The sequence below is a fragment of the Hemiscyllium ocellatum genome, chromosome 35, assembly GCF_020745735.1.
Source record: "Hemiscyllium ocellatum isolate sHemOce1 chromosome 35, sHemOce1.pat.X.cur, whole genome shotgun sequence".
Lineage (NCBI taxonomy): Eukaryota > Metazoa > Chordata > Chondrichthyes > Orectolobiformes > Hemiscylliidae > Hemiscyllium > Hemiscyllium ocellatum.
The window spans coordinates 916,612-944,000 of record NC_083435.1 but is presented as its reverse complement, the minus strand read 5'-3'; the positions used below and the strand labels follow the sequence as shown (position 1 = coordinate 944,000).

The window sequence follows — 27,389 nt, the reverse complement described above, 5'->3', positions numbered from 1 at the left end:
AGGATTTAGAGGGATATAGGCCGGATGTTGGCAGGTGGGACTAGATTGGGTTGGGATATCTGGTTGGCATGGACGGCTTGGACCGAAGGGTCTATTTCCATGCTGTACATCTCTTTGACTCTATAACTGGAAAATGGCTAATGTAACACCTCTGTTGAAGAAGGGAGGGAGGCAGAAGACAGGATATTACAACCTGACCTTGATTGTTCACCTTGATTTTTAGAATCCCTTATTAAGGATAAGATTGTGGAATGCATGGTAAAGTAGGAATGAGTCAGCACAACTTTGTCAATGGGAAGGCATGCCTGACTGGTCTGTAAGATTTCTTTGAGGACATAACAAGCAGGTTAGGCAAAGGAGAGCCAGTCGGTGTGATCTATTTGTATTTCCAGAAGGCCTTTGACAAGGTGCCATATAGGTGGCTACTACATAAGATAAGACGCCATGTTGTTATGGGCATGGTACTGGCATGGCTAGAGGATTGACTGACTGGTAGAAGGCCGACTTGGGGTAAAGGGTGGCATGGTGGCTCAGTGGTTAGCACTATTGTCTCACAGACAGGGGATCCAGGTTCGATTTTCCAACTGTCTATATGGAGTTTGCAGATTCTCCCCATGACTGCGTGGGTTTCCACCGGGTGCTCCGGTTTCCTCCACAGTCCAAAGATTAGATGGGTTGACAATACTAAATTGCCAGTAATGTCCATGGATATGTAGGTAGGTCAGTTAGCCATAGGAAATGTAGGGTTACAGGGATAGGGTAGGAGGTGGGTCTGGGATGGATGATCTTTGGAGGATTGGTATGGACTCAATGGGCCAAATGGCCTGTTTCCACACTTCAGGGATTCTATGAAAGGAGCTTTCTTCAGCATAGTAGCCAGTGACTACAAATTCCTTTATCTGAAATCCGTGGGGCCAGTTGCATTTTTGGAATTTGGAATTTTTCAGATTTCGATTTCAGAATGAATGACATTTTCACAGTGAAATAAAAAAAACCTATTTGCAGATGCATATGTGAATTGTACAGATGCTGAGACACAATTGACGCCTGACAGTGCTGGGCTAAACCGCCAAGTCACATCTGAGAATGTAGTTCGAGTGGGTGTGGAGTTAGGTCATCTGTTTGCGCGCCAAATGACACTCCAGACTCCACAAAAACATTTCAGATTTCGGAGCTTTTCAGATTTCAGATAAAGAATTGTGTACCTGTAGTGGAGTTTCGCAGGGGTCAATTTTGGGACTACAACAATTCACATTATGTATTATCAATTTGGATTGAGGAACTGAGGACATTTTTGTTGATGGCACAAAGATAGGTGAAGGGATAGGTAGTGTTGAGGACAGGGGAGGCTGCAGAAGGACTTAGATAAACTCGAAGAGTAGACAAAGAAATAGTAGATGTAATACAATTTAGGAAAGTGTGAGATGGAACATCATCTTCATAAGGATTGTGTGGCGGCCAGACTTACTATTACTGTCAAGACTGGATGCCTGCATGATACTCTGTCAGGAATAGTGCTGCCAAGCTACTCTTGGTGATGGGTATTGAAATACCTTAGCTGAAAATGTGTTGCTGGAAAAGTGCAGCAGGTCAGGCGGCATCCAAAGAGCAGGAGAATCGACGTTTCGGGCATGAGCCCTTCTTCAGGAATGAGGAGAGTGTGCCAAGCAGGCTAAGATAAAAGTAAGGAGGAGGGACTTGGGAGAGGGGCGTTGGAAATGCGATAGGTGGACGGAGGTTAAGGTGAGGGTGATAGGCCGGAGTGGGGGGGGGGCGGCGGGGGGCAGAGATCAGGAAGAAGATTGCAGGTTAGGAAGGTGGTGCTGAGTTTGAGGGTTGGGACTGAGACAAGGTGGGGGGAGGGAAAATGAGGAAACTGGAGAAATTTGAATTCATCCCTTGTGGTTGGAGGGTTCCTAGGCGGAAGATAAGGCCCTCTTCCTCCACCCGTCATGTTGCTATGGTCTGGTGATGGAGGAGTCCAAGGACCCGCATGTCCTTGGTGGAGTGGGAGGGGGAGTTGAAGTGTTGAGCCACGGGGTGGTTGGGTTTGTTGGTCCAGGTGTTCCAGAGGTGTTCTCTGAAACATTCCGCAAGTAGGCGGCCTGTCTCCCCAATATAGTGGAGGCCATATCGGGTGCAGCAGATGCAGTAAATGATGTGCGTGGAGGTGCAGGTGAATTTGTGGCAGATATGGAAGGATTTCTTGGGGCCTTGGAGGGAAGTGAGGGGGGAGGTGTGGGGGCAAGTTTTGCATTTCTTGTGGTTGCAGGCAAGGTGCCGGGAGTGGAGGTTGGGTTGGTGAGGGGTGTGGACCTGACCAGGGAGCCACAGAGGGAGTGGTCTTTTCAGAACGCTGATAGGGGAGGGGAGGGAAATATATCCCTAGTGGTGGGGTCCGTTTGGAAGTGGCAGAAATGACGACGGATGATGCGATGTACATGGAGATTGGTGGGGTGGTAGGTAAGGACCAGTGGGGTTCTGTCCTGGTGGCGATTCCAGGAACGTTTCAGAGAACACCTCTGGGACACCTGGACCAACAAACCCAACCACCCCATGGCTCAACACTTCAACTCCCCCTCCCACTCCACCAAGGACGTGCAGGTCCTTGGAATCCTCCATCGCCAGACCATAGCAACACGACGGCTGGAGGAAGAGCGCCTCATCTTCTGCCTAGGAACCCTCCAACTGCTAGGGATGAACTCAGATTTCTCCAGTTTCCTCATTTCCCCTCCCCCCACCTTGTCTCAGTCCCAACCCTCAAACTCAGCACCACATTCCTAACCTGCAATCTTCTTCCTGACCTCTCTGCCCCCACCCCTACTCCAGCCTATCACCCTCACCTTAACCTCCTTCCATCTATCGCATTTCCAACGCCCCTCGACCAAGTCCCTCCTCCCTACCTTTTATCTTAGCCTGCTTGGCACACTCTCCTCATTCCTGAATTCGGGAATAGTCGATTCTCCTGCTCTTTGGATGCTGTCTGACCTGCTGCACTTTTCCAGCAACACATTTTCAGCTCTGATCCCCAGCATCTGCAGTCCTCACTTTCTCCATTGAAATACCTCACCCAGGAATAATATTAAAATAGACACCCTTTTAAGGGTAAATCAGAACAGCTAGTATGAGAGTAAGTGTTGCCCATCCATCTTTGTATTATGACTGCTCTCCACCTCTGATCCAGAAGTCCTGAATTCAAGTCTCACCTGCATCAGAGGTACATCATAACACCCTTGAACAGGTTGAGAAGAAAATATGATTTGGTGGTGCTTTTAGCAAAGCAAACTAAATAAAAACCATGTTCTTCTATGACTGTGCCCTGGTGTTCTTATACAGGGAGCAAATGGTGTCCGTAATGCTCAAGGCTTTTTGAGTGAAGTAGGCATTGTCGGGGCTGGAATTAAATCCACCTCTGATGCTGCTTTTATGTAGTTCCCACCTTTTTTTCTCCACTTCTTTTATTTTTTATTATTGCTGCACTGCACCTTGTAATTTGTAATTTATTGTTGTTAATCAGGTAATACATATTGGGGGAGATGATAGCTTAGTAGTATTATCGCTTGACCCTCTAATCCAGAGATCCAAGTAATTTTCTGGCAACCCAGATTTAAATCTCACCATAGCAAATGGTGAGTTTGAATTCAGTTAAAAAAACTGGTAATCTTCTAATGATGACCATTGTCTGATGAACTTTCCTTCCCTCAAGGATATTCATCAACTAGATGGATTTTTCCAGACAATCTAGTGAGTCGCATCTAGATTAACATGAGTGGCGACAGAAACATTCATTTGTCACCCTAATCTTGAATCTTCAATGACTATTATTATTCTGACCTTTCACCCCTCCAGTCTGTACAACTGAACCAGCCATGAAATGATGGCTGTTGGTGTACTTCCCCAGGAACCATCAATCTCAAGGGTATTCAAAGCAAGCTGTACTGGGGGGTGCTCCCGCACTCCTTGACTGCCTGATTGTCACCTTTCTGTACACACTGTCTGAAACTGTAGGGTGACTACCTTCAGAAGCTTGGTCTGCCTATAGTTCTGAGCTTCCTGATACAGTGAAATATCGACAGTGACTGCTTAAACTCTGCAAACTAAAGTTTGACCTCCTGTAGCTGATATGTCTTTTGAGCTGATGAGAAATGCCTTGAAATTCCCAAGTAGAATTTTGGATGTAGGCTTGCTCACTGAGTTGAAAGGTTCATTTCCAGATGTTATACGACCTTACTAGGTAATATCTTCAGTAGACCTCATGCAAAGCAATGCTGAAAATTCCTGCTTTCTATTTATATGTTTGGGTTTCTTTGGGTTGGTGATGTCATATCCTGTGGTGATGTTATGTCCTGTGGTGAAGTCACTTCCGGTTCCTTTTCTCAGGGGGTGGTAGATGGGGTCTAACTCAATATGTTTGTTGATAGAGTTCTGGAACGAGCAAACCTACATCCAAAACCTCAACCTGAGCTACAAATCTTCTCAAAACTCCCAAGTAGAATAGATTAGCTTTAGAAGAAAAGGAGTTCTGCCATAACTTTGTGAGATTGTTAAATAAACCTGCCAGAAATGCACTAAAATTGTTCTGCTTGATCTGGCTTCAGGTATAGTCTCGTTACATGAAATATTTAGATGTCTGATATCCTGCTGCTGTTTCATGTTTACTGGGACATCACTTTGTTTTTCCTGTTCTTCCAATTCTGCTGTGATAGCTCTGTCCAAATCTGAAACACCTCCTGCAGTGATATTTTATTTTTACACACATTCTCTCTCTCTCTCTCTCTCTTGATCACTTTTTTTTGGTGCATGTGAGTGATTTACATAGTCTCTCTGTCTCTTGCTAGCTTCTCTGGATTGTATGTAAACATTTTACATGGTCTCACTCTCTATCTCACTCTTTCTCTGGGCTATTTTGTAGTACATATTGAGGCTTTGACCAGAAAAAAAGGAGGTAAAAACAACGACTGCAGATGCTGGAAACCAGAGTCTAGGTTAGAGTGGTGCTGGAAAAGTACAGCAGGTCAGGCAGCATCCAAGGAGCAGGAAAATTGACGTTTCAGGCAAAAGCCCTTCATTATCCTGATAAAGGGCTTTTGCCAGAAACATCGATTTTCCTACTCCTCAGATGCTGCCTGACCTGCTGTGCTTTTCCAGCACCACTCTAATCCAGAAGAAAAGGAGGCATGGCTCAAACACAGGCAGCTGGGATCAAGAGAATCCCTGGAGGTAAATGAGGGATGCACGGAAGAAAGAAATCAGGAGGGTGAAAAGGTGGTGTGAGATAACCTTGGCTGAGAAGGTTAGGGTGAATCCAAAGGGGTTCTTTAAGTATATTAACAGAAAAAGAATAATGGGAGAGAGAAAACAGGAACCCTCAAGGACCAAAGTGGACATGTATGTGTGGAACCACAAGAAATTGGCAATATCCTCAATGAATAATTCTCCTTTATGTTCACCATGGGGAAAGACATGAAGACTTGGGAACTTGAGGAAGTTAGTGGTGATATCTTGGGGACAGTCCATTACACAGTAGAGGAGGTGGGCATATTAGAATGTATGATGGTGGATAAATCTATGGTCCTTACCAGATATATCCAAGAACCCTGCAAGAAGCTAGAGAAGAAATTGCAGGGCACTGACTGATATTTTTGCATCATTGTTAGCCACGGGTGAGGTCCCGGAAGACAGGAGGGTAGCAAATGTTATGCCCTTATTCAAGAAGGGCTGCAAAGAAAAAAACAGTAAGCCTTTGGTGGGCAAGTTACTTGAGAAGATTCTGATGGGTAAAATATGCATGCATTTGGAAAGACAGGGTTTGGTTAGGAGTAGTCAGCATAGCATGGTGCATGGGAGATCTTGTCTCACAAATTTGTTTGAGTTCTTTAATGAACTGACCAGGAAGATTGATGAGGACAGGGTGGTAGACATAGTCTATATGGATTTCAGTAATGACTTTGTTAAGGTCCAAATGGTAGACTGCTCTAGAAGGTTAGATTGCTTGGATTCCAGGGGGAGCTGACAAATTGGGTACATAATTGGCTTGATAGACGGAAGCAGAGAGTAATGATTCAAAGTTTGGGAGAAGATTTGTAGCGGGTGCTCGTTGTTGTGGTTCTGTTCACCGAGCTGGGAATTTGTGTTGCAGACATTTCGTCCCCTGTCTAGGTGACATCCTCACTGCTTGGGAGCCTCCTGTGAAGCGCTTATGTGATGTTTCCTCCGGCATTTATAGTGATTTGTACCTGCCGCTTCCAGTTGTCAGTTCCAGCTGTCCGCTGCAGTGGCCGGTATATTGGTTCCAGGTCGATGTGCTGGATCCAATATACTGGCCACTGCAGCAGATAGCTGGAACTGACAACCGGAAGCGGCAGGTACAAATCACTATAAATGCCAGAGGAAAGATCACAGAAGCGCTTCACAGGAGGCTCCCAAGCACTGAGGATGTCACCTAGACAGGGGACGAAATGTCTGCAACACAAATTCCCAGCTCGGTGAACAGAACCACAAGAACAGAGGGTAATGGTGGAAGGATGCTTGTTGGACTGGAGGCCTGTGACTAGTGGGGTCGATGCTGGGCCCAGTGCTGTTTGATATCTATACATATGATTTTGTTATTAGATTAGATTCCCTACAGTGTGGAAACAGGCCCTTCGGCCCATCCAGTCCACACCAACCCTCTGAAGAGTAACCCACCCAGATCCATTTCTCTCTGACTAATGCACCTAACACTACGGGCAATTTAAATCACGGCCAATTCACCTGACCTGCACATCTTTGTGACTGTGGGAGGAAACTGGAGCACCCGGAGGAACCCCACGCAGACACAGGGAGAATGTGCAAACTCCACACAGACAGTTGGCCGAGGCTGGAATCAAACCTGGGACCCTGGTGCTGTAAGGCAACAGTGCTAACCACTGAGCCACCGTGCCGCTTGGATAAGGATGGTTACATAAGTCTCCTGAGTTGGGATAACATGGGAAATGGAGAAGTTTTCTGATGCTGCTCTCGATTAAGAAAGTATTTGATTTCACATCTTTTGAAGAACTTGTTTTCTTTGCAAATTTGAACATGGGCAAAGTGGAAGAAATGGCCTAAAGGTGGAAGCAGTGGATTTCTTGCATTTTACAAATGCAGTAAGTCTTCATAGGTAACAAGTCTATGTACAAGGTACAATTAGTAAGTTTGCAGATGACACTAAAATAGGTGGTATTGTAGACAGTGAGGAACATTATGAGAAATTTCAGTAGGATCTTGATCAGCTGTGCAAGTGGACGGAGAATTGGCAAATTGAGTTTAGCATAGATGACTGTGAAGTATTGCATTTTGGAAAGTCAAATCAAGGTAGCAGTTTCGTGGTGAATCATAGGGCCTTGGAATTCAGGTGCACAGTTCTCTGAAAGTGGAGTCACAGGTAGGGCAGTGAAGAAGGCTTTAGCACACTGGCCTTCACTGGTCAGAGAATTGAGTATAGAAGTCAGGAAGTTATATTGTAGTTGTACAGGATGTTGGTGAGGCCATATTTGGAGTATCATGTTCAATTTTGGTCACCTTGCCATAGGAAGTATATTATTAGATGGTAAAGAGCGCAGAAGAAATTTACAAGGATGTTGCCAGGACTCAACGGACTAAGTTACGGGGAGAGGATGGAAAAGCGAGGACATTTTCCTTAAGAGCGTTGGAGGGGGGGATCTTATGGAAGTTTACCAGATCATGAGAGGCATGATTAGGGTGAATGCACTCAGTCTTTTTCCCAGGCTTTGGAAATTGAAGATTAGTGGGCATCAGTTTAAGGTAAGAAGGGAAAGAATAAATTGGAACCTGAGAGGAAACTTTTCACAAAGAGGGTGGTATGCCTATGGAATGAGCTGCCAACGGAAGTAGTTGAGGCTGGTATATTAATAACATTTCAAAGGACTTTGGACATATACATGGATAGGAAAGGTTTAGAGGATATGGGCCATGTGCAGGCTAATGGGGTTAGTGTGGATGGATGCTTTGGTTGACATGGACCAGTTTGGGCTGAACGCCCTGTCTCGTGCCCTCGGACTCTATGACTCTAAATACATGGTCTTGTTTGTTCTTGTTCTCTGTCTGTCTCTGCTATATGTGAATAATAGAAATGCTCGCTATCTATGAATAATTCACTTGCTTCTCTCTTCAGGTTCTGGTGCTGTCTTCAGACTCCCTCTCTGGGTCACAGTGTACTCATTGTCAACTCCAGCAAAATTGTTGAATAAAGTGATTGGGATTGTGATGAGTCATCCTGACAGGATACAATATCTGCAATCTGTGCCTGCTCCTCGAGATTACTGTTGATGTGATTTTTGATCTTGCATTGAATCAACTGGGTGTCTGCAGTGACATGAAGATTTATTTTGTCCTTGTATTTGTCTTTACACAGCACTATCTGAGCAAGTCAGAAGGTAAAACTGATTTACTTCTGTGTTTTTAAAGCGACTAATACAGCATTTCCACTGGGGGAGGACGGAGGGGAGTCTGCCTTAAAAAGCTTCAAGAAGCAAAAGCCAAACTGTAAAGTTTGGTGTACAGTTTTCAGTGCACTGTACTTATTGGGGAATGTGGGTAACTATCTTTGGACATTGTGTCATTTATTTACAGTAGAATCTGTGTACATGAGATCACCTCAGGTTGTAGAGAATGATCTAGATTCTGTTTCACCATAGAGATAGGAATACAATTGGTTAACATCATGTCCCTTTGTCACTGGGAACAAGCTTTGAGTTCAGTTCATGCTCCTGTTTTCATTGGCTAAGGTATTAATTCACAACTTTCACAAATAAAGTGCTTTATGGTCAAAGTAATATTTTTAAATTATAGTGCCTATTGCAATCATAGAATCATGAATAGTTACAGCACAGAATGTTGCCTGTCAATGTGAAAATAAAAACCTTACAAATGGATATATAGGAGCACCTCGACATATGAACGACCCCGTTAACGTACAAATCAGTTTACGAACAGGATTGTACGTAAAATTTGCTTCAACTACGTACGAAATTCAAGGTACGAACGAAGGTATGAATGCAAAAAGCCCGTGTGCGACCACATGATTTCATTGTTCTGCTTTGCTACACGCTTGTTGAACGCAAAAGCTCTTGGGCCCAGCGTGATCTCATTCAGTTCGTCTTTGGCGCGTGCGCTGTGAACAGCCACCCAAGCATTCCTATGCTATCCGAACAATGGGAAAAACTGATTCAGTTTGTGAACTTTTTGGTTCGCGAACCGGGTCCCAGAACAGATTAAGTTCTTAAGTCGAGGTGCTACTGTAGATAGGTTAGGAGAGTGGGCCAAAGTGTGGCAGGTGGAGTTTAACATGGATAAGTGCGACGTCATGCGTTTATGCTGGTGTCGGACTGGGATGGATAAAGTTAAAAATCACATAACACCAAGTTATGATCCAACAGGTTTATTTGGAAGTACTAACTTATGGAGCACTACTCTGAAAGTTAGTACTTCCAAACAAGCCTTTTGGACTATAACCTGGTATTATGTGATTTTTAACCATTATCTTAATGGGGGGAGACTTTGACGTGCAATGGTGCAGAGGGATCTAGGTGTACTCGTTCATGAGTCACAGAAAACCAGCATGCAGGTACAGCAGATAATAAATAAAGCGAATGGAATGTTGGCTTTTATAGCTAAAGGAATAGAATATAAGGGTCAGGAAGTATTGTTGTAACTATACAAGGTATTGGTGATACTGCACTTAGAATATTGTGCAGTTTTGGTCTCCTCGTTTGTGGAAAGATGTAGTTGCATTGGAGGCAGTGCAGAAGAGGTTCAATAGATTGTTGTATAAAGAAGTTGAACAGTTTAAGCATATACTCCATAGAATTTAGAAGAATGAGGGAAATCAAATTCAAATTGATAAAAGGTGTGGATGAAATAGACGTGGAGCAGATGCTTCCATTTGTGGGGCATTCTGGGACGAGAGGTCATAGTCTTGGGATAAGGGGTAGCAAATTTAAAACAGAATTGAGGAGAAACTACTTCTCCCAAAGGGTTATGAATCTGGAATTTGCTACCTCAAAGTCAGGTGGAAGCTGGGACAGTGATTTAAGGAGGAGTTAGACAGATTTTTAATTGCTAATGAGTTGAAGGATATGGAGAGAAAGCAGGAAAATGGGGGTGAGGAACATATCAGGAGAAAGTGAGGACTGCAAATGCTGGAGATTAGAGTCAAGAGTGTGGTGCTGGAAAAGCACAGCAGATCAAGCAGCATCCAAGGAGCAGGAGAATTGATGTTTCGGGCATAAACCCTTCATTTGAAATGAGGCTTATGGAATGAGGGGCTAAGAAATAAATGGGACGGGGGTGGGGCTGGGGGGAAGTAACTGAGAATGCAGTAGGTAGATGAAGATGGGGGAGAAGGTGATAGGAGAGGAGGGTAGAATGTATAGATGGAGAAGATGATGGACAGGTGAAGATGGCAGTGCAGAGTTGGAGGCTTGGGAGTGGGATAACATGGGAGATTGGGGAAATGAAGAAACTTGTGAAATCCACATTAATCCTGTGTGGTTGCAGGATCCAAGTGAGCAGATGAGGTGTTCTTCCTCCAGGTGTCGGGTGATTACGGTTTGGAGATGGAGGAGGCTCAGGGCCTGCACATTCTTGGTGGAGTGGGAGGGGGAGTTGAAGTGTTCAGACACAGAGCGGCGGAGTTGGTTGGTGTGGGTGTCTCAGAGATATTCTCTGAAACTATCCGCAAGTTAGCAACCTGTCTCCCTGATGTCGAGACTACATTAAGTGCAATGGATACAGTAGATGACATTGGTGGAAGTACAGGTAAATATCTGAAAGATGTGGAAGGATCCTTTGGAGACTTGGACGGAGGTGAGGCTGGAGGTATGGGCACAGGTTTTGCACTTCTTTTGGTAGCAGGGGAAGGTGCTAGGAGTGAGGTGTGGGCTGTGGGAGGGCTAGAAACTGATAAGGGAGTCGCGGAGGGAATGGTCTTTCTGAAACGCTGATAGGGTTGAGGAGGGAGATATATCTACAATGGTGGGGTCTGTTTGTAGATAGCGGAAGTGGCAGAGGATGATGTGACATACACAAAGGTTTTTGGGGTGGAAGGTGAGGACCAGGAGGGTTCTGGTTGCTGGGGTGGAAGGTGAGGACCGGGGGGCTCTGGTTGGTGGGGTGGAAGGTGAGGTCTGGGGATTTTGTTGGTGGGGTGGAAGGTGAGGACCAGGGAGTGTTCTGGTTGGTGGGGTGGAAGGTGGGGACCAGGGGTTTTGTTGGTGGGGTGGAGGGTGAGGATCAGGAGGGGCTCTGGTTGGTGGGGTGGAAGGTGAGGACCGGGAGTTTTGTTGGTGGGGTGGAAGGTGAGGACCAAGAGGGGTTCTGGTTGGTGGGGTGGAAGGTGAGGACCAAGAGGGGTTCTGGTTGGTGGGGTGGAAGGTGAGGACCAAGAGGAGTTCTGGTTGGTGGGGTGGAAGGTGAGGACCGGGGGGGGTTCTGGTTGGTGGGGTGGAAGGTGAGGACCGGGGGGGTGCTGGTTGGTGGGGTGGAAGGTGAGGACCAAGAGGGGTTCTGGTTGGTGGGTGGAAGGTGAGGACCAGGAGGGGTTCTGGTTGGTGGGGTGGAAGGTGAGGACCAGGGAGTGTTCTCGTTGGTGGGGTGGAAGGTGGGGACCAGGGGTTTTGTTGGTGGGGTGGAGGGTGAGGATCAGGAGGGGCTCTGGTTGGTGGGGTGGAAGGTGAGGACCGGGAGTTTTGTTGGTGGGGTGGAAGGTGAGGACCAAGAGGGGTTCTGGTTGGTGGGTGGAAGGTGAGGACCAAGAGGGGTTCTGGTTGGTGGGGTGGAAGGTGAGGACCGGGAGTTTTGTTGGTGGGGTGGAAGGTGAGGACCAAGAGGGGTTCTGGTTGGTGGGTGGAAGGTGAGGACCAAGAGGGGTTCTGGTTGGTGGGGTGGAAGGTGAGGACCGGGGGTTTTGTTGGTGGGGTGGAAGGTGAGGACCAAGAGGGGTTCTGGTTGGTGGGGTGGAAGGTGAGGACCAAGAGGGGTTCTGGTTGGTGGGGTGGAAGGTGAGGACCGGGGGGGGTTCTGGTTGGTGGGGTGGAAGGTGAGGACCGGGGGGGTTCTGGTTGGTGGGGTGGAAGGTGAGGACCGGGGGTTTTGTTGGTGGGGTGGAAGATGAGGACCAAGAGGGGTTCTGGTTGGTGGGGTGGAAGGTGAGGACCGGGGGTTATTGTTGGTGGGGTGGAAGGTGAGGACCAAGAGGGGTTCTGGTTGGTGGGTGGAAGGTGAGGAGCAAGAGGAGTTCTGGTTGGTGGGGTGGAAGGTGAGGACCAGGGGGGTGTTCTGGTTGGTGGAGTGGAAGGTGAGGACCAGGAGGTGTTCTGGTTGGTGGGGTGGAAGGTGAGGACCGGGGGTTTTGGTGGGGTGGAAGGTGAGGACCAGGGGTTTTGTTGGTGTGGTGGAGGGTGAGGATCAGGAGGGGTTCTGGTTGGTGGGGTGGAAGGTGAGGACCAGGAGGGGTTCTGGTTGGTGGGTGGAAGGTGAGGACCAAGAGGGGTTCTGGTTGGTGGGTGGAAGGTGAGGACCAAGAAGGGTTCTGGTTGGTGGGTGGAAGACAAGGACCAGGAGGGGTTCTGGTTGGTTGGGTGGAAGGCGAGGACCAGGAGGGGCTCTGGTTGGTGGGTTGGAAGGTGAGGATTGGGGGATCTGGTTGGTAGGGTGGAAGGTGAGGACCAGGAGGGATTGTGGTTGGTGGGGTGGAAGGTGGGGAACAGGGGGATTCTGGTTTCCCCCTTCCCGGTCCTCACCTTGCACCTCCGTATACATCGCATCATTCTCCACCACCTACAAATAGTATCCACCACTAGGGATATATTTCCCTCCCCACCCCGTCAGAATTTCGGAGAGACCATTCCATCCACAATTCCCTTGTCAGAGCCACGCTTCCCCCCACCAGCCCACGCCCCACTCTCAGCACCTTTCCCTGCCACCACAAGAAGTGCAAAACTCGTGCCCACACCTCTCTCTTCATCTCTGTCCAAGGCCCCAAAGGATCCTTCCACATCTGACATAAATATACCTGTACTTCCCTCAATATCATCTACTGTGTCCGTTGCATCCGATGAGCTCTCTATGTTGGGGAGACAGGATGCCAACTTGCAGATAGTTTCAGGGAACATCTCTGGGATACACCACACCAACCGACCCCACTGCCCCATGGCTGAACACATCAACTCCCCCTCCCACTCCACCAAGGTCATGCAGGTCCTGGGCCTCTTCCATCACCAAACTTTAGCCACCTAATGCCTGGAGGAAGAACACCTCATCTTTTGCCTTGGGACCTGCAACCATATGGGATTAATGTGAATGTCACCAGATTCCTCATTTCCCAGCTCTCCAACTTATCCCAGTCCCAACCCGCCCCCCCCCGACTCTGCACCGTCCTCTTGACCTTTCCATCGCCTTTCCCATCTATTCACTCCACCCTTCTTTCCAACCTATCACCTTCTCCCCCACCTTCATCCACCTATTGCATTCTCAGCTACCCTCCCTCCAGGCCACACCTCCGTCCCATTTATTTCTCAGCCCTCCAGCCGACAAGCCTCATTCCTGATGAAGGGCTTATGCTTGATACGTTGATTCACCTGCTCCTCGGATGCTGCCTGACCAACTGTGCTTTTCCAGCACCACACTCTCGACTGAGAAGCATATCAGCCACAACCAAAGAGCAGAGCAGACTCGATGGGCTGAATGGCCTAATTCTGCTCCTCTATCATATATACTTATAAACCTATAATGCTGCTGTTCCATGTAAGAGCTATAAAGCCGATCAGATTCCCTCTTTTCTGGAGTTCTGCATTTTTCTTTTGTTGCCTATCAAATTTCCTTTGTGAAAGTACAACTGAACATCCGTCCACCCCACTCTCAGGTAGTGCATTCTAGGTGCTTTAAAGTGTTATCATGTGGTTCCAGACTCTTCTACCACTGGAAACAGTTTCTCTCTGATCAACTCTAATTTGACTTGATTAATTCAAAACAATCATAAACCACATAATTTGATCAGTGGTCAGGGACAGGTGGGTATGGCTGTGAGTGAGCTGAAAATGTGTTGCTGGTCAAAGCACAGCAGGCCAGGCAGCATCTCAGGAATAGGGAATTCGACGTTTCGAGCATAAGCCCTTCATCAGGAATGAGAGAGAGTAGCCAAGCAGGCTAAGATAAAAGGTAGGGAGGAGGGACTTGGGGGAGGGGCGATGGAGGTGGGATAGGTGGAAGGAGGTCAAGGTGAGGGTGATAGGCCGGAGTGGGGTGGGGGCGGAGAGGTCAGGAAGGAGATTGCAGGTTAGGAGGGCGGTGTTGAGTTGAGGGACCTGTACACCTCCATCCCCCATCACGAAGGACTCAAAGCCCTCTGCTTCTTCCTTTCCCGCCGCACCAACCAGTACCCTTCCACTGAAACCCTCCTTCGACTGACTGAACTGGTCCTCACCCTGAATAACTTCTCTTTTCAATCCTCCCACTTCCTCCTAACTAAAGGAGTTGCCATGGGCACCCGCATGGGCCCCAGCTATGCCTGCCTCTTCGTAGGATATGTGGAACAGTCCATCTTCCGCAACTACACTGGCACCAACCCCCACCGTTTCCTCCGCTACATTGATGACTGCATTGGCACTGCCTCGTGCTCCCACGAGGAAGTTGAACAGTTCATCAACTTTACTAACACCTTCCATCCCGACCTTAAATTCACCTGGACTGTCTCAGACTCCTCCCTCCCCTTCCTAGACCTTTCCATCTCTATCTCGGGCGACCGACTCAACACAGACATCTACTATAAACCGACTGACTCCCACAGCTACCTGGACTACACCTCCTCCCACCCTGCCCCCTGCAAAAACTCCATCCCATATTCCCAATTCCTTCGTCTCCGCCGCATCTGCTCCCAGGAGGACCAGTTCCAACACCGCACAGCCCAGATGGCCTCCTTCTTCAAGGACCGCAGATTCCCCCCAGACGTGATCGACGATGCCCTCCACCGCATCTCCTCCACTTCCCGCTCCTCCGCCCTTGAGCCCCGCTCCTCCAACCGCCGCCAAGACAGAACCCCACTGGTTCTCACCTACCACCCCACCAACCTCCGCATACAACGTATCATCCGCCGTCATTTCCGCCACCTCCAAACGGACCCCACCACCAGGGATATATTTCCCTCCCCTCCCCTATCAGCGTTCCGCAAGGACCACTCCCTTCGTGACTCCCTCGTCAGATCCACACCCCCCACCAACCCAACCTCCACCCCCGGCACTTTCCCCTGCAACCGCAGGAAATGTAAAACTTGCGCCCACACCTCCACACTCACTTCCCTCCAAGGCCCCAAGGGATCCTTCCATATCCGCCACAAGTTCACCTGTACCTCCACACACATCATCTATTGCATCCGCTGCACCCGATGTGGCCTCCTCTATATTGGGGAGACAGGCCGCTTACTTGCGGAACGCTTCAGAGAACACCTCTGGGCCGCCCGGACCAACCAACCCAACCACCCCGTGGCTCAACACTTTAACTCTCCCTCCCACTCCACCGAGGACATGCAGGTCCTTGGACTCCTCCACCGGCAGAACATAACAACACGACGGCTGGAGGAGGAGCGCCTCATCTTCCGCCTGGGAACCCTCCAACCACAAGGTATGAATTCAGATTTCTCCAGTTTCCTCATTTCCCCTCCCCCCACCTTGTCTCAGTCAGTTCCCTCAACTCAACACCGCCCTCCTAACCTGCAATCTCCTTCCTGACCTCTCCGCCCCCACCCCACTCCGGCCTATCACCCTCACCTTGACCTCCTTCCACCTATCCCACCTCCATCGCCCCTCCCCCAAGTCCCTCCTCCCTACCTTTTATCTTAGCCTGCTTGGCTACTCTCTCTCATTCCTGATGAAGGGCTTATGCTCGAAACGTCGAATTCTCTATTCCTGAGATGCTGCCTGGCCTGCTGTGCTTTGACCAGCAACACATTTTCAGCTGTGATCTCCAGCATCTGCAGACCTCATTTTTTACTCGATGGCTGTGAGTGAGACAGGTAGAGGGATCAAAGAAATAGACTTGCAGGAGTCTCAGCCCTTGTTCTTGTTTAACAGATTCAAGAGTTTTGCTCCCTGTGTGGATGGGTATGGGGAATTTAGGGAGGATGAACCGACTGAGTGCAGCACTGTGGTGCAGGGAGTCATTAAAGTTGAGGGGTGGGCAGGCGGAGAGGAGAGAAATGTTATTGTAATTGGGGAGATTATAGTTAGAGGCATAGATACTTTTCTCTGTGACCAGGATCGAGAGCCCTGAAGGTGTGTTGCCTGCCTGGTGCTCAGGTTCGGGATATCTCAACTAGGCTGCACTGGAACTTCGAGTGGGAGGCTAAATATCCAGTGGCCGTGGTCCATATAGATACCAACGACATAGATAAAACTAGGGCAGAGGTTCTGCTAAGAGTTTGAACAGCTGGGAGCAAAATTAGAAAGCAGAACCAAAAAGGTAATAATCTAAATTACCTGAACTAATTGGCACAGGGTTAATAAGATTAAGCAGGTAAATGCGTGGCTCAAAGACTGGTGTGAGAGAAATGGGTTTGAATTCATGTGACATTAGCACTGGCCGTTTAACTCTCTGCTCTTCTATATGCGTTCCCCCTACTTCAGAAAGTGAAATTTTGAACTCCTGTCTAAATGCCAATTTCTGAAGTTCAAACTCCTGCTCTTTCTCCCTTTCCTCTCTGTCCTTTTCTTGCTCTTCTCTCTTTCTCTCTCTTCTTCTTTTAATTGCAACTCCTTGTCTTTTGCCTCTCACTGAAGCTGCTTAATTTTCAATTGAATTTTAGCAAATTTAAATGCTGAGCTATAACTGTGATTATATCTCCTTTCCTCATGGAAGGGGGCAGCTGCAACTTCAGCTTGTCTGTTATTTCCAGCAGCTTGGCCTTAATTACCTTTTATAAATCCCCCAAGGTCACTTCTTGCACCCCCCAGAAAACTCTTGGTGCTTGAAAGAGCAATTGCTATTCCAAGCGGTGTTTAAACCAACCGAAATCAACATCCAGAACAAAAAACATTACACCTACCACCTGCTGCCTTCGAGTCCAGCAAACCTAATCCCAATTTGGAACTATAGAACAAACTATAGAACCCCAGGACTTGATCAGGTGTACCCTAGAATTCTGGGAGAAGCTGGGGAAGTGATTTCTGGGCTTCTTACTGAGATATTTATATCATTGATAGTCACAGGTGAGGTGCAAGAACACTGGAGGTTGGCAAACGTGGTGCCGCTATTTAAGAAAGGTGGTAAGGACAAGCCAGGGAACTATAGACCAATGAGCCTGATGTCAGTGATGGGCAGGTTGTTGGAAGGAATCCTGAGGGACATGTATTTGGAAAGGCAAGGACTGATTAAGGATAGTCAACATGGCTTTGTGCATGACAAATCATGTCTCACAAACTTGATTGAGTTTTTTTGAAAAAGTAGCAAAGAGGATTGATGAGGGCAGAGCGGTAGATATGATCCATATGGACTTCAGTAAGGCTTTCGACAAGGTTCCCCAAGTGAGATGGGTTAGCAAGGTTAGAATTCAGGGAGAACTAACTATTTGGATACAGAACTGGCTCAAAGGTAGAGGATAGAGGGTGTTGGTGAAGTGTTGTTTTTCAGACTGGAGGCCTGTGACCAGTAGAGTGCCACAAGGATTAGTGCTGGGTCCGCTACTTTTCATAATTTATATAAATGATTTGGATGTGAGTATAAGAAATGTAGTTAATAAGTTTGCAGATGACACCAAATGGAGGTGTAGTGGATAGCGAAGAAGGCAACCTCAGATTACAACGGGATCTTGATCAGTTGGGCCAATGGGCAAGGAGTGATAGATGGAGTTTAATTTAAATAAATGTGAGATGCTGCATTTTGCGAAAGCAAATCTTAGCAGGACTTATACACTTAATGGTAAGGTCCTAGGGAGTGTTGCTGGAGCTCAAACCTTGGAGTGCAGGTTCATAGCTCCTTGAAAATGGAGTCACAGGTAGGTAGGATAGTAAAGAAGGTGTTTGGTATGCTTTCTTTTTTTGGTCAGACTATTGAGTATAGGAGTTGGGAGGCCATGTTGCGGCTGTACAGGATATTGGTTAGGCCACTGTTGGAATACTGCACGCAATTCTGGTCTCCTTCCTATCGGAAAGATGTTGTGAAACTTGAAAGGGTAAGGGTTCAGAAAAAAACTACAAGGATGTTGCCAGGGTTGGAGGATTTGAGCTAAAGGAAGAGGTTGAATACCCTCGAGCATCGGAAGCTGAGGGGTGACCTTATGGAGGTTTATAAGATCATGAGGAGCATGGATAAGATAAATAGACAAAGTCTTTTTCCTGTGGTGGGGGAGTAGAGGGCATAGATTTAGGGCGAGAGGGGAAAGATATAAAAGAGACCTATGGGGCAACTTTTTCATCCAGAGGGTGGTACGTGTATGAAATGAGCTGTCGGAGGAAGTGGTGGAGGCTAATACAATTGCAACATTTAAAAGACATCTGGATGGGTAAATGAAGAGGAAGAGTTTGGAGGGATATGGGCCAGTTGATAGCAAGTGGGACTAGGTTAAAAACAATGACTGTAGACGCTGGAAACCAGATTCTGGATTAGTGGTGATTAGATTACTTACAGTGTGGAAACAGGCCCTTCGGCCCAACAAGTCCACACCAACCCGCCGAAGCGACAACCCACCCATACCCCTACATATACCCCTTACCTAACACTACGGGCAATTTAGCATGGCCAATTCACCTGACCCGCACATCTTTGGACTGTGGGAGGAAACCGGAGCACCCGGAGGAAACCCACGCAGACACGGGGAGAACGTGCAAACTCCACACAGTCAGTCGCCTGAGGCGGGAATTGAACCCAGGTCCCTGGCGCTGTGAGGCAGCAGTGCTAACCACTGTGCCACCGTGCCGCCCCAGCATCCGAGGACCAGTTGCTGCCTGAACTGCTGTGCTCTTCCAGCACCACTAATCCAGCAAGTGGGACTAGTTTGGGTTGGGATATCTAGTCAGCATGGATGAGTTGGACCAAAGAGTCTGTTTCCATGCTGTACATCTCTATGATTCTAAATCCCACAAAGAGCCCCAATCTGTTGTGGACCAGGCAAGACTCCCCTCTAGCAGAAATGGCAGTGCAGGGAGAGGACTATCCCTCCTGCATGATGTTTGAGCTGAGAGATGCCATTAGTGTCCCAAAAAGTACATCTGCAGGAAATGCATCCAACTCTTGCTCCTCCAAGACCGTGTTAGGGAACTGGGGTGGGAGCTGGATGAACTGGGAGCTGGGAGGCAGAGGCTGTGATAGATTAGAATTACAGGAAAGCAATTGCTCTTAGGCATGAAGAAAGCTGGGCCACTGTTCAAAGGGGGAGAAACCAGTCAGTGGAAGGATCCCCTGTGGTCATTCCCCTGAAAAAGAAGTATACCATTTTGGATACTATTGGGGGGGGATGACTTACCAAGGGTATGCAATGGGGTGCAGGTCTCTGGGACTGAGTCTGTCCCTGTTGCGCAGAAGGGAAAGAGGGAATGGAGGAGAGTGTTAGTCATTGGGGACTCAATAGTTAGACGGTCAGAAAGAAGTTTTGTTGGGTGCGAAAGAGACTCACGGTGTGTTGCCAAGGTCTGTGATGTCTTGGATCGTGTCTTTGGGGTCCTGAAGGGAGAGGGTGACCAGCCCCAAGTCATGGTCCACTTAGGTACCAACGACATTGATAGAAAGAGGGATAAGGATGTAAGGCAGGATTTCAGGGAGCTAGGGTGGAAGCTGAGAGCTAAAACAAACGGAGTTGTTATCTCTGTTACCCGTGCCACGTGATAGCGAGGCAAGGAACAGGGAGAGATATCAGCTGAACACGTGGCCGCAGGGATGGTGCAGGAGGGAGGGTTTCAGGTACTTGGATAATTGGGGCTCATTTTGGGGAAAGTGAGACCTCTACAAACAGGATTTTGTTCACTTGAACCAGAGAGGTAGTAATATCCTGGGTGGGAAATTTGCTGGTGCTATTCGGATGGGTTTAAACTAGCTCAGCAGGGGGATGGGAACCTGAGGTGTAGTTCCAGTACACAGGAGGATGAGAGTAGAAAGGGCATGGATAGGATTTCATGGTCACAGGAATGTGCTGGCAGACAGCAAGCTAGTTTGAAGCGTGTCTACTTCAACTCAGAAGTATCCAAAATAAGGTAGGTAAGCTTGCAGCTTGCATAGGTACCTGGAACTTCGATGTTGTGGCCATTTTGCAGACATTGATAGAGCAGGGTCAGGAATGGATGTTGCAGGTTCTAGAGTTTAGATCTTTCATTAATAACAGGCAGGTTGGTAAAAGAGAAGGAGGTGTAGCCTTGTTAGTCAAGGATGGTATAACGGTGGGTGAAAGAATATTTGACGAGGACTCGTCTACTGAGGTAGTATGGGCTGATGTTAGAAACAGGAGAGGAGAGGTCACACTGCCGGGAGTTTTTGTAGGCCTTTGCTGAGTTCCAGGGAAGTGGAGGAGAGGATCGGCAAAATGATTCCGGGTAGGAGTGAAAGGATCAGGGTGGTCATTATGGGGGACTTTCACTTCCCCAATAATGAGTGGAAATGCTATAACTCTAGTATGTCGGATGTATCAGTTTTTTTCCAATGTGTGCAGGAGGATTTTCTGACACAGTATATCGAAGGGCCGACAAGAGCTGAGGCCACACTGGATCTGATGTTTGGTAATGAACTAGGCCAGGTGTTTGATTTAGTGGTATTTGAGCACTTTGGAGACAGTAACCACAATTCCGTTACATTTAGCTTAACAATGAAAAGGGATAGGTTCCATGCCACAGGGCAAGAGTTACCAATGGGGAAAGGGCAATTATAATGCAATTAGGCAAGACTTAGGAGGGATAGAATGGGGTAGCAAAATGCAGGGGATGGGTACAATCGAAATGTGGAGCTGGTTTAAGGAACAGATATTGTATGTCCTCGATAGGTATGTCCCTGATAAGGTAAGGGAGCCATGGCTTACTACAGAAATTGCATCTCTTGTTAAGTGGACGAAGGAGGCTTATGTGACGATGAATTGAGATGGTTCAGATGAGGCGATGAAGAGTTACAGGTTAGCTAGGAAGGATTTAAAGAGAGAGTTAAGAAGTGCAAAGAGAGGACATGAGCAGTCTTTAGCAAATAGAATAAAGGAGAACCCTAAATCCTTCTGTAGGTATGTGAGGAATAAAAAGATGACTAGGGTAGGAAGAGGGCCAGTCAAAGACAGAAGTGGGAAGTTGAAGGTGGGCCCTATGGGAGACCGGCGAGGTGCTAAACGAATATTCCTCATCGGTTTTCATTCAGGAAAAGGAGAATATTGTAGAGGAGAAAAATGAGATATGAAATATTAGAGTAGAAAGGATCGAGGTTAGTTATGAAGAGGCGCTATCAATTCTAGAAGGAGTGAAAGTAGATAAGTTCCCTGGGCCATATGAGATTTATCCAAGGATTCTGTGGGAAGCTTGGGAGGAGATGGCAGAGCCTTTGGCTTTGATCTTTGAGTGCTCATTATTTACAGATTTAGTACCAGAGGACTGGAGGATTGCAAATGTTATGCCCTTGTTCAAGAAGGGCAGTAGAGATGGCCCAGGTAATTATAGACCAGTGAGCCTTAAGTCAGATGTAGAAAAGGTTTTGGAAAGGATTATAAGAGATAGGATTTATAATCATCTAACAAGCAACAGTTTGATTGGAAATAGTCAACATGGTTTTGTCAAGGGCAGGTCATGTCTCATAAACCTCATTGAGGTTTTTGAGAAGGTGATCAAGCATGTGGATGAGATTACAGCAGTTGATGCAATGTACATGGACTTCAGTAAAGCCTTTAATAAGGTTCCACATGGTAGGCTGCTGGAGAAAATGCAGAGGCATGGGAGTCAGGGTGATTTAGCAATTTGGGTTAGAAACTGGCTTTCTGAAAGAAGACAGTGAGTGGTGGTTTTTGGAAAATATTCAGCCTGGAGTCCAGTTACTCGTGTTGTGCCACAAGAATCTGGTTTGGGACTATTGTTGTTTGTTATTTTTATAAATGACTTGGATGCAGGCATAGGTGGATGGGTTAGTAAGTTTGAAGATGACACTAAAGTCGATGGAGTGGTGCACAGTGTGGAAGAATGTTGCAGGTTGCAGGGGGACTTGGATAATCTGCAGAATTGAGCTGAAAGGAGTTCAGCGCAGATAAATGTGAGGTGATTCACTTTGCGAAGAATAACAGGAAGGCAGAATACTGGATCAATGTAAAAATTCTTGGCAGTGTGGATGTGCAGAGGGATATTGGAATCCATGTTCATAAATCCCTGAAAATTGCAACTCAGTTTGATAGTGCTGTTAAGAAGGCATATGGTGTGTTAGGTTTTATTGATAGAGGGGCTGAAAATTTGTTGCTGAAAAAGCGCAGCAGGTCAGGCAGCATCCAAGGAGCAGGGGAATCGATGTTTCGGGCATGAGCCCTTCTTCAGAATCCTCGCAGGTGTGAGACACAGTGAGAGACATTCCTGAAGAAGGGCTTATGCCTGAAACGTCGATTCTCCTGCTCTTTGGATGCTGCCTGACCTGCTGCGCTTTTCCAGCAACACATTTTCAGCTCTGATCTCCAGCATCTGCAGTCCTCACTTTCTCCTCCTTTATTGATAGAGGGATTGAGTTCTGGAGTCGTAATGTCATGCAACCAATCAAAACACTAGTGTGGCCTCACTTGGAATATGGCGTGCCGTTCTGGTTGCTCCCTCATAGGAAGGATGTGGAAGCATTGGAAATCTTGCAGAGGAGACTGACGAGGATGTTGCCTGGTCTGGATGGAAGGTCTTATGAAGAAAGGCTGAGAGACTTGGGTCTGTTCTCATTGGATAGAAGAAGGCTGAGAGGGGATTTGATAGAAACATACAAGATGATCAGAGGATTAGGTAGGGTAGACGGTGAAAGTCTTTTTCCTGTGATGATGATGTCAGCTTGTACGAGGAGGCATAACTACAAATTGAGGGGTGATAGATTTAAGACAGATGTCAGAGGGAGGTCCTTTACTCAGAGAGTGGTAAGGGCGTGGAATGCCCTGCCTGCCAATGTCGTTAACTCGACCACTTTAGGGAGATTTAAACAATCCTTGGATAAGCACATGGATGATGATGGAATAGTGTAGGGGGATGAGCTTAGATGATTTCACAGGTCAGTGCAACATCGAGGGCCAAAAGGGTTGTTCTACACTGTATTGATCTATGTTCTAAAACATTTCAAGAAAGTATTCCTGACCCGAACTTTGCCAGTTATTTTAAACAAGTGGGATTATTACACATTGGATAGACTACACCTGGGCAGGACTGGAATCAATGTCCTTTGGGCTGCTTTTGCTTACACTGTTGGGGAGAGTTTAAACTAATGTGGCAAGGGGATGGGAATCAAATGAGGTGGTTAGCGGACAGTAAGCAGGTAGTAACTAAAGCCTGTAAGGAATCAGATAATGAAGTCAGTGTGACTAAGCGAATTAGTAGGTAGGGAGCAGATGATGAATGCAGAGGGACAAGTGGTCTGAGGTGCATTAGTTTTAACGCAAGAAGTATAGTAGGTAAGGCAGATGAACCTAGGGCTTGGATTAGTAACTATGAGTATGATGTTATTGTTATTACTGAGACTTGGTTGAAGGAAGGGCAAGATTGGCAACTAAATATCACAGGATATTGATGCTTCAGGTGGGATAGTGAGGGAGCTAAAAGGGGTGACGGAGTTGCATTACTGGTCAGGGAGGATATCACAGCTGTGCTGAAGGTGGGTACTATGCAGGACTCGATCAATGAGCAAATAGAGCTGAGCAATAGGAAGGGGCTGTACTACAGGCTTCCCAATAGCAAGCATGAGGTAGAAATACAATTATGTAGACAAATTGTGGAACGATGTAGAAGCAGCAGGGTGGTGGTGATGGCAGATTTTAGTTTTCCCAACACTGACTGGGATTCACTTCGTGTTAGAGGTTTAGATGGAGCAGAATTTGTAAGGAGCATCTAGGAGGGTTTTACAGAACAGGATGTAAATGTGTGAAGGGAAGGGGCGATACTGGACCCGGTGTTACAGAATGAGTCCGGCCAGGTGGTTGAAGTTTCAGTCGGGGCTTATTTTGGCAATAGTGATCACAATTCCATAAGTTTTACAGTACTCATGGACAAAGACGAGAGTGGTCCTAAAGGAAGAGTGCTAAATTGGGGAAAGGCCAACTATAGCACAATTCGGCCAGAGCTGGGGAATGTGGATTGGGAGCAGCTGTTTGATGGTAAATCCACATTTGATATGTGGCTTTTAAAGGGAGCTTGATTAGCGTGAGGACAGACATGTCCATGTGAAAATGAAGGATAGAAATGGCAAGATGAGGGAACCATAGTTGTAAAATTCTAAAGAACCATAGGTAAAATTGTGAGAGTAGCTAAGAGGAAAAGGGAAGCATATGTAAGGTCTAGGCAAAAGTGAGGACTGCAGATGCTGGAGATCGGAGTCTAGATTAGAGTTGTGCTGGAAAAGCGTAGCAGGTCAGGCAGCATCCAAAGAGTAGGAGAATCGACATTCCTGATGAAGGGCTTTTGCCCAAAACATTGAATCTCCTGCTCCTTGGATGCTGCCTGACCTGCTGTGCTTTTCCAGCACCACTCTAATCTATACATAAAGTCTAGGTGAATGAAAACAGACGCAGCTTTGGAAGAATATCGGAAAAGTAGGACCAATCTGAAACGAGGAATTAAGAGGGCTAAAGGGAGTCATGAAATATCTTTAGCAAACAGGGTTAAGGACAATCCCAAAACCTTTTATTTGTATATAAGGAGCAAGAGGATGACTAGAGAAAGGTTTGGCCTACTCAAGGACAAAGGAGGAAAGTTATGCATGGAGTCAGAGAAAATGGGTGAGATTCTTAATGAGTACTTTGCGTTGGTATTTAGCGAGGAGAGGGACGTGATGGATTTTGAAGTTAGGGATAGATGCTTGATTGCTCCAGGTCAAGTCAGCATAAAGAGGAAGGAAGTGTTGGGAATTCTTAGAGGCATTAAGGTGGACAAGTCCCCAGGTGCGGATGGGATCTATCACAGGTTATTGAGGGAAGCGAGAGAGGAAATAGCTGGGGCCTTAACAGATATCTTTGCAGCATCCTTGAACACGGGTGAGGTCCCAGAGGACTGGAGAATTGCTCATGTTGTCCACTTATTTAAGAAGGGTCACATAGATGATCCAGGTAATTATAGACAGGTGAACCTGACATCAATGGTAGGGAGTCTGGTTGAAGATTTGTAGCTCGGGTGTCCGTTGTTGTGGTTGTGTTCGCCGAGCTGGAAGTTTTTGCTGCAAACGTTTCGTTCCCTAGCTAGGGAACATCATCAGTGCTATTGGAGCCTCCTGTGAAGCGCTGCTTTGATGTTTCTTCCGGTATTTATAGTGGTTTGTTCTTGCCGCTTCCGGGTGTCAGTTTCAGCTGTAGTGGTTTGTATATGGGGTCCAGGTCGATGTGTCTGTTAATGGAGTTTGTGGATGAATGCCATGCCTCTAGGAATTCCCTGGCTGTTCTCTGTCTGGCTTGTCCTATGATGGTAGTGTTTTCCCAGTCAAATTCATGTTCCTGGTTGTCTGAGTGTATGGCTACTAGGGATAGCTGGTCGTGTCATTTTGTGGCTAGCTGATGTTCATGGATGCGGATTGTTAGCTGTCTTCCTGTTTGTCCTATATAGTGTTTTGTGCAGTCCTTGCATGGTATTTTGTAAACTACGTTAGTTTGGCTCGTGCTGGCTATTGGGTCCTTTGTTCTAGTGAGTTGTCTGAATGTGGAAGTTGGCTTGTGTGCTGTTATGAGTCCTAAGGGTCGCAGTAGTCTGGCTGTCAGTTCTGAGACGCTCCTGACGTATGGTAGTGTGGCTAGTCCTTTTGGTTGTGGCATGTCCTCGTTCCGTGGTCTATCTCTTAGGCATCTGTTGATAAAGTTGCGTGGGTATCCGTTTTTGGCGAATACCTTGTATAGGTGTTCCTCTTCCTCTTTTCGCAGTTCTGGTGTACTGCAGTGTGTTGTAGCTCTTTTGAATAGTGTCCTGATGCAGCTTCGTTTGTGTGTGTTGGGGTGGTTACTTTCATAGTTTAAGACTTGGTCTGTGTGTGTTGGTTTCCTGTGTACCCTTGTGGTGAATTCTCCGTTGGGTGTTCTTTCTACTAACACGTCTAGGAATGGGAGTTGGCTATCCTTTTCCTCTTCTATCGTGAATCGTATTCCTGTGAGTGTGGCGTTGATGATTCGGTGTGTTTTTTCTATTTCTGTGTTTTTGATGATTACAAAGGTGTCATCGACGTATCTGATCCAGAGTTTGGGTTGGATTTGTGGTAGGGCTGTATGTTCTATCCTTTGCATAACTGCCTCTGCGCGCTTTTATAAGAATAAAAACCTTCCCAGCTAAGCTAGCGCGACACCAGCTTCCGGGACCACTAGGCGCTTAAAAAAAACTTTAAATTTTAACCATTAAAAAAAAATAACTGGACTATACCGCGACTTAATAAAAACACCACCAGACAGCCGTTACCTGCTCCACCGAGAGTCTTATTTTGAAACTTAAAAGCCTTTTGCCTGAAGTAGTGTCTGTTAGCTATAATCAAATCAGCTCTAAAACCCCTCAACTTAGACTTTACAGAGTCTGTGCCTTTTATAACCTCTCTGAAAATAAACAAAGACACTGTAACTTTGTTAAAGGAGCAGCATCACCACAAAGCACACTGGACAAATGAATGACGAGAAGAGGGATGGTTAATACAGGACTGAAAGTTGTTATATCTGAATGTGTGCAGTATAAGGCATAAGGTAAATGAGCTTGTGGTGTGGATTGAAATTGGCAGGTTTGGCGTGATCAAGAATGTGGCGCTGGAAAAGCAGGCCAGGCAGTTTCCAAGGAGCAGGAGAATCAACGGTTCATGCATAAGTCCTTCATCTTATGCTCGAAACGTCGATACTCCTGTTCCTCAGATGCTGTCTGGCCTGCTGTGCTTTTCCAGGGCCACACTCACAACTCTGCTGTTCAGCATTTGCAGTACTCACTTTCTCCTAGGTACGGCATGGTGGGCATCACGGAGACATGAGTGCAAGGCGATCAGGATTGGGAACTGAATTTTAAGGATTTCCATCCTATTGAAAAGATAGGCAGGTGGGCAGAGGTGGTGGGGTTGTCTTATTAGTAAGAAATGAAACTAAATCAATGGTAAGAAACAAAGTGGGGTCAGATGGTGTAGAATCTGTGTGGGTAGAATTGAGGAATTGCAAAAATTTGAAAAAAACGTAGAGGGAGAGTTATGTGCAGTGGTCTAGAGCTGGGGTGCAAGATACACCAGGAGATAGA

The 27,389-nt window shown here is 46.9% G+C and overlaps 1 long non-coding RNA gene across 1 annotated transcript in view; it reads left to right on the top strand.

Annotated features, from left to right (window-relative positions):
- The window catches only part of LOC132832702 (uncharacterized), a 211,185-nt gene that overhangs the window by 152,049 nt on the left and 31,747 nt on the right, over nucleotides 1-27,389 (top strand). Inside the window, exon 3 of the long non-coding RNA XR_009646969.1 lies at nucleotides 8,156-8,417. This is a non-coding gene — a long non-coding RNA (uncharacterized LOC132832702). The remainder of the gene's footprint in view (nucleotides 1-8,155; nucleotides 8,418-27,389) is intronic.